This window comes from Eretmochelys imbricata, chromosome 11, assembly GCF_965152235.1.
Source record: "Eretmochelys imbricata isolate rEreImb1 chromosome 11, rEreImb1.hap1, whole genome shotgun sequence".
In the NCBI taxonomy this organism is placed as follows: Eukaryota; Metazoa; Chordata; order Testudines; family Cheloniidae; genus Eretmochelys; species Eretmochelys imbricata.
Genome location: NC_135582.1, coordinates 26,858,800 through 26,874,103, shown reverse-complemented (window position 1 = coordinate 26,874,103; position 15,304 = coordinate 26,858,800). Strand labels below are relative to the sequence as shown.

Here is a 15,304-nt window from a genome sequence, read left to right as displayed (position 1 = left end):
AAATTAGGACCACACATTATCACAGCTGCAATGGGTCCATTAAAGGCCCACTCCTGAAGCCCAAATACAAATCCATAGAGCACAACCACAGAAATGCACACCTGTCCAGATACCTATATAAATAAATCTGTAGAAACTGACTCCCACACCTACATGCTGGTACACACATGTATTCATGTGTACACATCTAGCATGCACGAACACACATACTTTCACATTATTTATTATTACAATGGTTGTTTAGTGCCTAGAGACCCCAATTAAGATCAGAGCTCCAGGGTGGTAGGTGCTGGACATACACATAAAAACAGAGTCTGCAACAAAGAGTTTATAAGGTAGCTAGACAAAGCTAGGGAGAAATGTATGATATATTGGCTCTTCTGTAACAACATTCACTTTTTAAGAAATAATACATTTCTTTTAGAGTTCCCCTCTCTTTTAAAAACTTGTTATGGAATGAATACACACATTTTATGTCATCCATTTTTTTGTGCGCAAGCCAGCAAACGGAATAAACATCAGAGAGTTAGGCTGAAAATTTTATTCACACAGGTACACACACATGCGGCAACACATGCACTTCCCTACACAAAGACACACACACAGTCTCTTACACACATACAGTGCATGCATGCACACACTTGCCTACAGAGACACCCAGCCAGGAAGGGAGGAGGGTGGGCCGGAGGGGAAAAGATGGGGGGAGGAGGTGAGGAGAGAGGATGGGGAGGGAAAGAGGCCAAGGACGAGAGCAGGGTGGGGTGAGAGGAGGCAGTGAAGGAGAGAGGAAGGGGTGCGGGTGGGTATGTGGGATGGATGGGGTTGCAGGGGGAGGCAGAAGGCTACAGGTGCATGAGGATGTGGGGGGCACAGGGACATATGAGAGTGCAGCAGTGTACGGAGGTGAATGGGATGCAGGGCTTACGGGGGTGAGGAACATAGGGGTGGCAGCACTGGGTGGTGGGAGAGTGCTGTAAGGGGTACAGGGCTAGGATGGGTAGGTGTGGGGGGCAGGGTGGGATGAGACGGGAGAGGGATGCAGTGAGGGGGATGGGGGTGCAGCCCCATTCCCAGCACTCAGAGATGGGGATACATACCTCTAATTCCTGGGTGCCGGCGATGGAGCAACAGACTGTGGTTTGCTGCAGGGCACGCACCGCAGCTCAAGCCCAGCCACAGGACGAGCGCGAAGAGAAGAGGACCAGCAGCAGCGGGTTATGGAGGAACTGCTGATCTAAATCTGCTGGGTCCTTAGGGAAACATGCTGTGTAGACTGGCTGCTCCCCAGCTGCACCCCCTCTCTGCTCCTACATGCCTCACCACAGATCCCAGCTGAGCAGTGTCCACTTGGAAGTGTTCTGTTAGCTTCTAAGGGGGAGCGGATGGTGTGGTCACCACTCAATACCTTTCCACTCTTTTGTTCTGATTTGAGCAGACGTTTTCTCTTTTGCTCCCCTCCACGGTGCAGAAGGAAGGGGAGTATGGAGCCTATAAGAGTCACTACATAGCAGTTTAACACAAAGCCTGTATCCAACACAAACTACAGCAATGCTAATCAGAGAGGCTGGGGGCAACATTCGAAATAGAATCTGGATTGAGTTTGGGCTAAGGTTCGGGGTTTGGATTTACTGTCACAAAGCAAGACAGTGGTAAAGGCAATACTAGAGCTCAGAGTCTCTGGCTTGTGGTCACTCAATTATAGCACACTGGCACAACACAGAGGGAATTTAGGTGGACAGACGACTGTTAACCAACTAAGGGTTTTTTATTTTAGGACATCAGATTTTATCACCACCATCCTAGGGAAAAGAGCCATGGATCTTCTATTCACATGCATCCACAAGTGTCAGGATTTTAGTTTTAGGTCTAAATTATACACATTTAACTATCACAACATATTTGCTGTACCACATTTATTGTGAATTGTCATGGCATTCTACTAAAACACAGTCCAAATACCTTTCATTTCATTTGAATGTCAAACTAGTTTTAGTTGAGTTGTGTCTTCGAACATTATGTCCATGTGATAAGCAAGTTCCCGGATAGAACACTGTACAAACAAGGCCTGGTTTTCATCCCACCCCAGTTTTACTCCAGATTTATGCTAGGGTGAGTGAGAGGTTCACCAGATTTATTTTCATGTCAAAAATCCTGCATAAAATGGACAGTGGAAGAGATTTCTCTCACCTTTTAACTCGATTGAGTTTTCCATTGCCCTATCTCCCCTAGCTAACTTTTTATGTAGGAAACAGGATGGGTGAAGCTGTTTATTTATTCAGACTGCTGTGGACTTCACATCATAATGAAATAATTTGGTATTTTGATCTAATGGCATATTATCAGTAAATGCAGTGCATGTGTTAAGAGCTGGTCAATAGCTGGTCTAAACTACGGTCCCGAAGGACTCATTTCAGTATTGAGATTCCTTCTCCACTGCCTTGTTTTTCCTGTGGTGCACATATCCTAGAGAATGCATGGAGCAGACTGAAGCAATATTAGATTCAAGTTTCTTCCAACTCCTAAACTTGGTCACCACAGGTTTGGTGATGCTTAGATACAATAAAGTTGATTTAATATTCTTCTCTGGGACATTCTGAGGCCTTAGTTCCATTCTATGGTAATAAGTATATCTGTATTGCACATTAGATTTAAAAGCACCGCATAGTTCCCCTTTGGGAGGGGTCCCCTAGAGGAAGGAAAGTAATTTCTGCAGCCCTATCAGCACTTGTTTCTGCTATTTAGGAGGTTGTCCAAATGCAGTAGTACTTTGGCATATTTAAATCCATGCTTCAAATGTAAACATTTTGCTGTGAGTTGTCTCCTTGCTCAGTACCCTACACTCCAGAAAAATTCAAGATCTGTATCCGTACAGTGTTTATTACCATTCATAATAAACCTAATGCTAGTGAAGAGGGAAAACTTTTTCTTTAACATTCAAAGGGACAAAGGAACCCTCTGTTTTAGTTTCACTTTGCTTGATATGTTTCCCTTACATAGATACTCAAAATAAAATGTGAAGGAAGAAGAGGAGACTCTCTTAAAGTTAAGAGCTTACGGGATTAGTTTCACAATTCTCTGCAATCTGATTGGCTTGAAGAAGAGGGGTGGGAATCTGGGTTGTACAATAACTCAGTGGTAATTTCTCTTAGTGAAGGAAAGAGAACCTTCCTCAAAAAGCAAAACAGAGGAGGGGAAATATTAAGAAGATTGAACTGGCTGGGTGAGGAGGGGGCAGAGCTAAAGGAGCCATGTTTGCTGTGGGCATACAGATGGACCAGTCTAAGGCCTAGAATGGTAAATCAGAGTTTAGGGTGAGAAGGCCAAGAGCAACACATTGCAATATAACCGCTTTTAACTTAGCAATAACCATATTCTGTGCTAATAAATCCTCAACCATCAGTTCCAGAGTTTATGAGCAACCCAGATACTATAATAAACTAATTAACAGGAAGCACCCCCAACTTACCATTTAAATAAACTGTTCAGATGGTTCACACTGACTGTTTTTTCTAAAAGGAGAAAGAAAAATTGATCCAAATTCCTATATGAAACCTCTTTAAAAATATGTATTGCTCAAAAAGGTACACTTATAAACTTCATACAGATATTTTTCCCCAAGCAATTTACAAATTTTGATAAAGATTAATATAAAATAATAATCAAAAATCCTTGTTTGCAGTTAGGATGTTCCAGAGCTCACTGCGTAAGCTAACTTTCATTTCTAGCTCTGTTTCTCTCAAACTCACTGTGGTAGTCACCAGGGGTGTGCACAGGATCAGCATTTAGATGAATATCAGAGGGTCTGACGTTTTCATTTGCTCAGATTTGGAAACAGCTTTTTTATTAAAATGGCATGAAATCCATAACAGTGAGGAAAGCAGATAACAGGCCTATGTGGTGCATTAAGCTTTGTTGCTGTAACCCTGAGAAGAAGGAAATGCCAATTTCCATTTATTTTATTTATTTATTTATTTTATTTCCACAAATGTGTATAATCCAGAAAAAAAGTCACCATTAGAAACAGAAAGGTAATAAAATGAGCCCACTCCCAATTAAATGAAGGAGAAGAGAAACAGTTACACTTGGTGTGGTCTGAAATAGCACAGCCCCTTGCCCTGCACACTTAAAGCCCTGATTCAGTAAGGTACCTAAGCACATGCATAACTTTGGGACTATTCACATGCTTAAAGTTACTCACATGCTTAAGTATCATGCTGAATCAGAGCCTAACTGACTACCTGCTGGCATTGGTGTATTGGTCTGAAACAAAGGAAAATCAAATAAAAGAGAACTTGTAATTGCATAAAAATACAAGCTGAGTGAGAAAAGACAAATAGCCTGACCATGTAAGGTATGTAAGGGGAAAGGAGAGGAAACAGAGTGAATGTATCCTCAGGCCGAGCTTTGCTAGTGTACTCCCCAGCACAGCCCAAAGCCAACGCTCAGGCAGGCAAACCCTACAAATACCGAGTACAAACAGAATTATAATAGAAACTCAGTTGCAGCCTTAACTATGGAGTGATAGGTATATTACAGAGGGGGAATATTTGTGTTTTGGATTTTTTTACAAGTACACTTACATACACACCCCAGTACAAAAGCTAGCCATTTATTTAGGCCCCTTGAACTCACTCCACCATCCCCTACACATCTCCAGTCATTCTTTTGCATCTGAAGACTGGTCTACACACACATTCCTAGAGTAATGGATCATTTTCTTCATTTTTTAAAGATTTATTTAAGTTTTAAGAAAAAAGAGAAACACCTGCACAGGTACAACAAGAAAAAAGATTCTTACAAATATGAAGCCACGTTTGTTTTAAGAAGTTATTGTGATACAATGAAATATAGTTGATTCACATGTATCAGCAGCAACTGGTTTTACAGAATAAAAAGCAAAACTTTGAAAAAGAAAAGGGCTATACATGATTCAACACGCAGTTTACATACAACATTTAGTATTAGCTATTCAACAAAAGGCATGCATAAACAATGCTTTCTTTGTAGTTAAACCAATGTAAAAGAACAGAAAAATGGGGGATGTCCATGGTATGTAAAAAGAAAAAAATATGATGTAGAAAAGGAATTTTTAACCAGCCTAAAACAGGCGTGCGAGGTGCTTGCTGGTCTTTTTCAGCAATAATCCAAGAAGGAGTTGCAGTTTTTTGATACTAATCAAAGTCTCCAGGTTTAACATGCCAATCTTCCCCGTAAGAGGTATGGCTCCAGATTTTCTAGAACCAACTGCTTATTTTAGGCCAATACTTAGACCTCCAGTTAACTGCTAGTAAAAAACTGATTGACAGTATCATAAACTCAGTGACTGTCAAGACTGTGATAAATTTCAACTGAATGTCCAGGATACACAAGTTCTGGAAACCAGGCCAATTGTCTATTTGTAATTCATTATTTTTATCTGTGAACATTCCTTTTAATCTGTAGATGAGAAGCAAAAATGGATGTGTTGAAATGATATATGCAAATATCATCTGTCTCCATTTCTTGTGTTTGAGAGGGATTTTGTTACAATAGAGGAGTTAAAAGAAAACTCTGTATTCCATAGCAGTCAAATGCAAGAATTCCCAAACAGAATGAGGGGGGGGAGGGGCAGGAAGCACAATATGACCAGTATGTGGGGTGCAGGAGAGGGCTTGGGGCTGGGGCAGGAGCTTTGGCATGGGAGGGGGTTTGGGGTGTGGGCTACGGGAGGGAGTTCAGGGCTGCAGCAGGGGATTGGGATGCAGGCGGCGCTGACCTCAGGCAGCTACCAGGAAGTGTATCATGTTCCTCCAGCTCCTAGGTAGGGTCTGCTCCAGGCACCAGCGAAGGAAGGAGATGCCTGCAGCGGCCAATACAAAGAGATGGCACGTCCAGGCCTTTGGCGGCAATTTCAACAAATTTCATAAGTATCATGCTGAATTGTATCTGATCAGCTACAGAGTTGGTGAAATACTGCAAAAGTGTTTCGAATAAATTATTCAACACAAGCCAGTGGAATTCATCAAATATATTCAGCAAACACTATTCAACCTACTCTTTGTTCTACCTGCTCTCATTTTTATATAATATAGATATATAATGAGATAAAATGTAGATATGGATATGTAGAAAATGTATGAACCATACTGTATATTATACATTCTTAATAGTACTGGTTGAAAATTTAACACCAAAACTATTTTTCATGAAAAATTGGGTTTTTTTGACTAAACAATTTTTGAGGGGGGGAAAAAGTATATGCTGCTTTCCAGGGAAAACTGACTTTTCACTGAAAAAAACCCCCCAAAAACAAAAAGTTTCAGGTAAAATTTTCAGCTTTTTGGCCAAAAACTTTTCGGGTTTACAGTTTGTCAACAACATCATAATTTTGTGCAAAAGAGAAACATTTTCTAAACGCCTCCTATTGTTAACAGAGGACACTATTGGTTTAGACTATTAAAACAAAACAGTCTTACTCTTTGGAATACAGTACTGTACTTTTAAATTAACTCCCTTCTTTGACAAGTTTCAGTAGCCTCTTGTGGGTAATAAAATTTGAGCATCTAAACTGATATAACAGAAAATGGCACTGACCAGCCTGATTTTGATATCTGATTGTAGTGAGAAGAGAAACAAGGGGGTGAGATAATATCTTTTATTGGACCAACTTCCGTTGGTGAGAAAGACAAGCTTCCAAGCTTACACAGAGCTCTTCTTCAGGTCAGTAGTTAGGGGAAACAGTTCTATGGTATTTAGATCATATGGTCTGGTCTGTTCATAAAACGGCTTAGGACACTGACACAGAAATCCTAGCTAACTCATAATCCTTCCAGCCTTACACAGCACCTTTCATACAGAAACACATCTTCACTAGAGTTACACAGCAGGATTATCCCCTCCCTGCCCTTTTGCCCTGACACAGAGCTATTGAAATTCACCAAGCAGCAATCCAACTGCTCTGTCAGATCTGATTAAGGGGGCAACCTGTTGTCCTCACTGTCACCAGCTCTGGAGACAACAGAATGTAGATGTACTTAAAAGAAATAGTGTTATAGACATTTTCTTGTACAGCCAATAATTAAACATGCAATTTTCAGAAACTGCAAGCCTCTTGGAGAAGGGGATTATTGTAGTGGTTCTCCCCATTCAGTCTGTCCTGTCCCTGACTCTAATTCTCAGTCATATATACACTAGCTGGCCTTTGCTGGAAATTATTAAACTGTTCAAAGAGTGGTACATATTATTGAATGAATTACTGCTGGTAGAAAATGGATTATGTCACAGTTTTAATTGTTTTCGCAATAGCTTGAACAAATTACAATTAAACAGGTGCATGTTTTCCTACTCCATATGTTCTTTCAATTTCCTCCAGCCTCTCTTCTAATCAAAACAGAAACTCTCAGTAGGCGTTTTCCATTGCTAAAACTACCAAAAATGCTCACAAATTTGTATCCTTACAGTGTCTAAAAAAAATAATAATTTTAAAAAAATCTAAATTTCTTATCAGCACTACCCCAAGATAATAAAACGAAGATTTCCTATCCAGCGTAAGAGTCTGACAACAGAGAGAACCTATTAATCAACATTAGTGCATTTAGAGAAGATAGACGCAAATACCAGTAACAATGACCTTGGGGAGTGCTGTATTAATTTAGATGGAATAAATGGGCCCCAAGTGTCAAAGGTATTAACAAGACCCTGTTACTGTCCAACAACAAACAGCGTTAAACAAGGTTTGAGTTTGGTATACAGAGATCTCAGTCTGCTTAATAACATGGCAAACATCATTAAAAATCTTCGTAACCTTTTATTAAAGGCACAGGAAAAAAAGGAAAACAATTAAAACGCTTGAAATGTAAAGAACTGAGTAAGGTTTTATTTTAACAACATCCTTTGTTTCCTTTCCCTTAGGCTGCAGGGAGATCTTAGAAAGAAACACCCAGTATGATAGTCTCTTAGATGGTAATAACTATTTTCTTTGGTGGGAGGGGCAGTTAGTTGACATTGGCTGGAGCTGTTGTAAGTGCTGTTGTTGTTGTTGTTGTTGTTAAAGTCAGATCCCATTTCCCAGAAGACAAATCAAGACAAATACACAAGGGGTTGAGAAAAGAACCACAAAGATAGAAAATGCAGCTTTTGTCTCCGACATTGACTTTTGCTTGCAAACTCACTGCTGAAAACCCAGGCCAAGCACATAGTCTTATTAGCCACTTTGAAATCTGGCGAACTTGTATGAGCATTAGCTGTTCAGAGCACTGGATTTAGCTGTTTTTCCGGTCACAGGCTTACAGTAGTGTTGCAAAACATTCAGTCTTGTCCAGCTGAGCCTGACTCTTATTAGACAGAAGGCAAAAGGAGAGGGATAGGAAAGAAAAGAAATAAGATGGGGAAGGAAAAGGGACTGTTGGGGAGAGGTGTGACAAAGTCTCACATCCCAGGTGGTGTTTGGGATTTATCTGCAGCTGGTGGAGGTGGTGATGTCATCAGGGTCCCTCTCTCTGGCCCAGTCAGGTGTCAGCACCTCTCTCAGGATCAGGACAAAGAAGGTCCAGGTGCTCAGGAGACAATTGGCATGACAGCCATGATGGTGAAGTTTGCTCCTTCCTCTTCTTTCAATCAGCCAGTGTAGCAGTAACCTCCATCCATATTTGCCACCCAAAAGAGAGTGAGGATGGCTTGGCCCATTCCCCTGTTATTTTCTCCACCAATTAGGCCTAATTTCCAACACTCCAATGTTGATTCATTGATTTTCAGTCTCACACCAGACATGATGTTAACACAGTCCTTGAGTTATATTAGCAGGTCTTTTTGGTTTGGACTAATTTAGTTGGTTTTTTTCCCCTCATCTTTTGCACCTTTCCCTAATAATATTTATTATTACAGGTATTGTGACATGTTATGAACTTTTAGTTACTGTTTCTCATTTAGCTTACAAATAGGGTAAATTTGCAGGCCCAGTTACTACAGCAGAAGTCAGTATGGTTCATTAGGGCATGCGCCTGGGACTCAGGTAACCTGGATTCTATCTGTTCTCTTTCACTGACCTTCCGTGTGACCTTCATCTCTCCCTGCTTCTCTTTTTCTTCCCACCCTTTGTCTGTCTTGACTAGTTAGAATTAAAACTCTTTGGGGCAGGGGACTGTCTCTGTATTTGTACAGCACCTAGCACAGCAGCACCCTGATCTCGGACGAGGCTTCTAGAGGCTGCTGTAATACAAATGACTAATAGTGCAGTCAGATCATGTCTGTTCACTACAGGTTCTCACTTCCATGTCACTGAGATAATGCTTAGGATTCCTCCCTGCCCCTGACAATATTTCACCTATTTCCACCCTTCAGAGACCATTCCTCATTACAAACTGTACTATAATCCACTTGATCTGAGAACTCACTAAAGCCGCATAACAGCTGTCACAAGGGGCTGACTCACAGTGCTGGGTTTTTCTTGTCACTTGTATTTGGAAAGCGTTTTTCTTATTATTATGAATGGTGTAAAAAGATGCATAGTACAAACAGGCATGTCTTGCCTCCAGACCAGCATAGAGGTGCATACTGTATTGACATACCTTACAACCTCACACAATGTTGTGCAACTTCATAGTACTCCACCAGAATCGTATGCAGCTGGCCGCTACACTGCTATAACCATATATTTAAAAAAAACAAACTGGGGCACATTTCTATTACTCTCAGCCTCCCACCCTTTCTTTGTTATCTCTTCGTGTTTCTGCTACGATGGTCTCCCATTCTCCACCCGCTAGCAGATATCTTTTCTATCCTGTTACTTTGTAGGACTCTCTCCTTTGAGCCACTTGAAAGTCCTACATTTTTGTTCCTTTCCTTCTGCCTGTGTCCTCCTGGCTTTTCTTTACTTCTTTGTTTTTGTCATGTTTTCTGCTGATCCTCCCGTTTTTTCCTCTCTCCCTTCAACTTACCACTGGCCAGTAAAGGCTTTAATAGCAGCCTGTATTTGTTCCGTTTCTCTTCCCCTCAAATCAATCCTTCTTTCTCCTTCTAGATTTCTTCTCTTAGCTTTGGGAATAGTTAAAAATATTCTAGCCTCTTGAGAGTTGTGTGAGCTTTACGACACTGTACCACACTTAGTCATCAACAGGCCCTATAGCAGCTATTGTTAAGGGGTCACCATCCGGCCTCAATTACAGTAAGCAAGTGTAATTAAACAGTCAAACACAATTAGCGTACAAATTACTCTCCTAAATGTGGACCATCTAGTCTCCTTGCTGCTAATTACAAAGCTGTTCATTGAACTAAAAGCCTACATCTTTGAAAAAAATGTACAATAAACTCTTCTCTCGCACTATGTAATCATTACTTTAATAGGATGCATTACAAAGGATATTTTTAACCCAATGCCTAAAACATGAGCTTCTTATATCTTCTGAATGATTTCAACAATCTCTAATTTCATTTTATTTTTTTAGATTTGTACAAAAGCATCTATCCTAGGCCCTAGGTGTTTTGTCAACATTTAAAAAAAAAAAATCAAACTGATTCCTTGAATGCTAGTATTGCTTCAGAAAAACATAGAAGAAGAAAGCTTAAACAAACATACTTCTATCATTGGGCTGTACATCCGTATATTATTTTTATATTCTAGCTGTTAGACAGTTATATAGGATTGAAATGGGAGGACAGAAAAATGTCTCAAGTGCATGTGAATTTAGTTAGGTGCTTATCGACATCGCACACTGACAATACACCTCAATAGAGTGCATAAGCTCAGCGTTCAACCTAAACCTGGAAGTTCATGAGTTTGGGGGAACTGGAGCCAGATTCCTTAGTCTACGTGGTCATTGTAGCAGTGGTTATACCAGTCCAGTCTCCCGCTCCTCCTCTGGCCCCGCCCCAAATGCCACTGCAGTTGACATGACCTCAATCCACACCCAGCTCTCAGACAGTCAGGCCCCACATGATACAGAGGACAAGAAAACCCTGAATGGGCGCTGGAAATCCTGTGATTTTTACTGCCTGGAGGAAGCAAAAATCACATCAGGTCCATTGCATTTAGGGCCCTCTACAGTTGCAGAGGTGAGGGCGGGGTTCTCCGCTATATACATGCATACGTTTGTTTGGGGCCATTATAACCGCTCCTCTTTCACAGGTAAAACTCTCCTTGGTGGGCAGGGGGATTCTTTTTGTGGATTATGGGTTGTGTATGGCCCTTGGAGTCCTTTTAAAAATAGGTGTTAGGTAAATGATCAAAGCAGTTTAAAAATCTACAGGTAAGTCTTCTTAGGTACAAACTTTGAAAAGCTGGTCTATGAATAGACAAACTAGAGTTGCTCAATGTCAGTGAACACTTCATAGTATCCTTGCTACTTCAGTCATAACGCTTTTTGATATGGTTCTGTTTTCTGTCACAAACCAACAGACCCCAACTTTGTAATTTGATCAATGTGGGCAGATCCTTAAACCCACACAGAGACTCATTAAAGTCACTGGAGCGCCCCATGGGTGCAGGGGTCTGCTCTCTCAGATCAGAGTAAAGAGTCAGGCCTATGAAGAGTCAGACTGATTATTCAGCTCTTAGATGGAGACCTACAGGAAACACCTAGGTTCTATAAAAAGTGTTTCTTGTAATTTGATGAATGTAGCTATCTTTGTGAAACAGTACTGAACTAATTCCCCTGGTTAGTGATAGCAGGCAGTGTGGGGCTGACTTTCAAAGGAAACGTGTAACCAAGGTCCAGAGCATATGTAAATTAGTTAAATCTCATGGCACTTTGTGCAATAGACAGTGTGTTAACTATGTTGTCCTGGCTGTATTCTAACCCCAGTAAGCACATGATGCCTACTTAACTCCCCACAGCCCTTCCTATCCTACAATTGTTGTGTAAGCATGTTGTACACTGTTAAACAGCTCAGGGGTGCTCGAACAATTTGTACAATGGGGGTGCTGAGAGCCATTGAACCAAACTGTAAACCCTGTACATGATGGAAATCACTTCAAGCCAGGGCATGTGGCAGTACCCCCACACCCTTAGTTCCAGCACCTATGAAACAGCTGCCTGATTTCATCCCAGAGGACCTTGCATTTCACTAAAGGACAAAATGGTCCCTCTCCTATTATACATAGACTGTAATTTTGTAAAGAGTGGCAAGGTTTACAAAAGGTGCTATAGAAATACGTTGTTGTAATTACACTCATGGTTGCTCAAAAGATCTAATGTATCAATGCCTGGAAATTTTCATGGAATGTTTGAATACAGCTTTTGTACCAGTAGCATCTGATTTGCTAAATAAAACTTTTTTTCTTCCCAGAAAATCTCTCCAAGATACAGTACTAGTTTTATGGATAAGTGTCATGCAACATTTTAGTTTTCTTTTCAGCTCAAGTGGATATTGCATGAGCTATACAAGATTCAAGGTTCAACCTTCAAGCAAGTTATTTTTTGTGTTACAAAAGGAGTACAAAAGAAATCTCAAAATAATCTGACAAACAGTAACGAAACTGACTTGTGAAAAACATTGTGTGACCTCAATAGGACCACGACTGCAACTGGAGTTATCCGTTACATACAAGATAACCTCAGGTGTCCGTCCACGAGTGTAACAAAGCTATTTAAAAAGAAGTGTTCTGACTATCATGACCATACATGGGTCTGTCTTCGTTCTGTTCCATATAGTACTGTTTGTGCCTTTAGACTGGAAGTCCTTCAGGTTTGGCTCTGTGACCCCTGTGCACCAGGGTGCAATGCCACTCATTCAGATTTGGCCCCCATGTTTTGTCATGATGGAAGACTGTCAGGACTAGACCTGAGTGCGCAGTGGGGCAGCCAGCAGTGCTGCTCCTCCTCACTGCTGCCAATGGTACCCACTGTGAGTAATATTCACTGTTACATCCACTGGTACAGCACCATCTACACCTGAAATGCTAGATAAAGAGTAATTAAAGTACCTTTCCAGATACATTTCAGCCCAAAGCAACTTTTTGAAAAAGCTATGATATAATCCCCTGAAAATATGGGCTTGTGATTCCAGTTGGTGCTGGTTACATAAATTCAATCTAGGCTTGATCCTACTCCAGCTGAAAGCAATCTGTGTTTTGCCATTGACTTTTAATGGCCTAAATCTATTACTACGATTATTTGTTTGTGCCAGTAAAGATATCAATGAATTCACATGCTTTTCCAATACATTCAACACTGTCACGTGTTTTTCCACGGCAGTTTAACATGGGTATGTAGTAGTTAATGAAACACTAGGCGTTGTTGTCCTGACTCTTGAGCAACATATAAATCAGTCTATGGAAATTCTCAGTTTCACTTTAGTTCATTCCAAGTTCATGTGAATTTATATTTTTCAATTCCTGAATAAAAGTCCTGTTGTTGACCATTCTACAAATACAGTCAAGACGCGAAATGAAGGGATATTCAGTATTAGGGACAGAACATCAAATGTATCTGCATGTGGTAGTTTCCAAAAAGACACTGACATACTGGTGTAATTCAGGTTAAGACATGTTGATGCAGGCAGCTAAGTATTCATACCAGTGCAAATATAATTTATTAACTTCAGTTAAAAATGTAGACACCTACATAACTATTTACAAACAACATATTGAGCCTCACAACAGCCTTGTGGAGTAGGTAACTGATCCCCATTTCGCAGACAGGAAGACTTCGGAAAAGAGAGATCATGTGACTTGTCCATGTCTACATAAGGAGTCAGACCCAAATCCACAAATGGACGTAGGCATCGCAACACTCACAATTGCAACGCATAACTTTTAGGTACTTAGGCCCCCTGTTGAGTCCCCACTCCGAGTTAGGCATGTAGGGAGAGACTGTCACCAGAGCCTGCATTCTAGGCAAGGAGTAGTCTAAGCTAGCCAATAGCAGATGTCAATAGCAGATGTCAGGGGTGTGTCCCCTCTTGTGACGTTTAGATCCCAAGTGTTGGGTGCCTAAACCAGGAACCCTCTCCTAGAATCAGACAACTAAGCCATTTCTTTCAAGAATGGCAGCAGCAAACATTTAACGCCATACAAAATGGATGGAGTGTGGGGGAGAATTCCATTATAACCTTAGCCCAGTGGTTACAGCACTCACGCAGGATGTGGGAGATGCTGGTCCAGTTCCCCCTGCCTGATGCAGAGAAGGAATTTAAACATACTCTCAGGTGAGTGCCCTAACCACTGGGTAGCATCATTCTCACTTTTCTTTGGCCCAATGCAGATTTAACAGGAGAGACTGAGAAAAACCCACATGGGAACAGCCCAGAGCCCTGTCATTCGGGCACCCACCTATCAGCCTCAGAGCTGGTAAAAGTAAATTTAGACCTTTCCCTTAAAATGCTTAACCATTAACACTCTTTTCTTTGCATTTCAAAGCATTAATAGACCCTGGGAAGAAATCTGTTTTTAATATTTTCCATAATTAGTAATATTATAATTAGTAATATTTTCCATAATATCTTAAGGGTGGAGGCTTCATCTAATGTAATATAGTATATCTGTTATATGCTCTTGAAAGTTCAAATCCAAATACGTCTCCAATAGAGCTCTGTATAAAATGTATTGTCCTAATGCTGTCTCGCCATCAGATTTTAAAGTCTTATTAAATTAAAATCTCGAAACATTAGAAGAGCTATATTCTTAATATTTAAATGATCGAAGACAGCCCAAATGATAACTGACTGTCAGTAGTGTTTCAGGTGTCCAGTTAATGGAATGAGTAAACACCACTAGTTAGTGCACTTATAATTTCAACAGCTTTTCAGGAAAAAAACATAAAAAAAAACTGTCTTATCCAGAATTTCAATTTTTGCTGAACAGTTTCCTCACGAAGCTCAATTTCCTATCTGATGACTTGGCACCTTTCTTTCCTGAAAAAACAACTCAAGGGTACACCTGTACTGCATTGGGGTGGGGGGTCAGCCTCCCAGCCCAAGTCCGCAGACTTGTGCTAGCACACTAAAAATAGGTGTGCACATGTTGCAGCTCAGGCTGTAAAGCCTGAGATGGGGGGAGTGGGCTCGTGAGCTCAAGTCCCAGGCTGAGCCACCGCATCTACAGAGCTATTTTTAGAGCACGAGCATGAGCCCTGCCAGCATAACCCTGTAGGAGGCTCGCTCCCAGATGTAGTACAGACATGCCCCAAGAATCATTCATTTTCACTAATACAGCCCTGGGGCTATGGGAAAAAAATTATAATCACTGTAATGGAAAGCTATGAAACAACCTCCTCACAACTAGCCATCTTTAGCAAGATTTGATGAGTTGTTCTTCATTCCAAAGTATTTACGCTGGAAGCATAAGAGAATGTGCTTCAGCTGACATTCCTTTAAGCTAGATCACTGCTGT

The 15,304-nt window shown here is 40.9% G+C and overlaps 1 protein-coding gene across 1 annotated transcript in view; it reads right to left on the bottom strand.

Annotated features, from left to right (window-relative positions):
- The window catches only part of LYPD6 (LY6/PLAUR domain containing 6), a 66,735-nt gene that overhangs the window by 23,317 nt on the left and 28,114 nt on the right, over window positions 1-15,304 (bottom strand). The window lies entirely within an intron of this gene.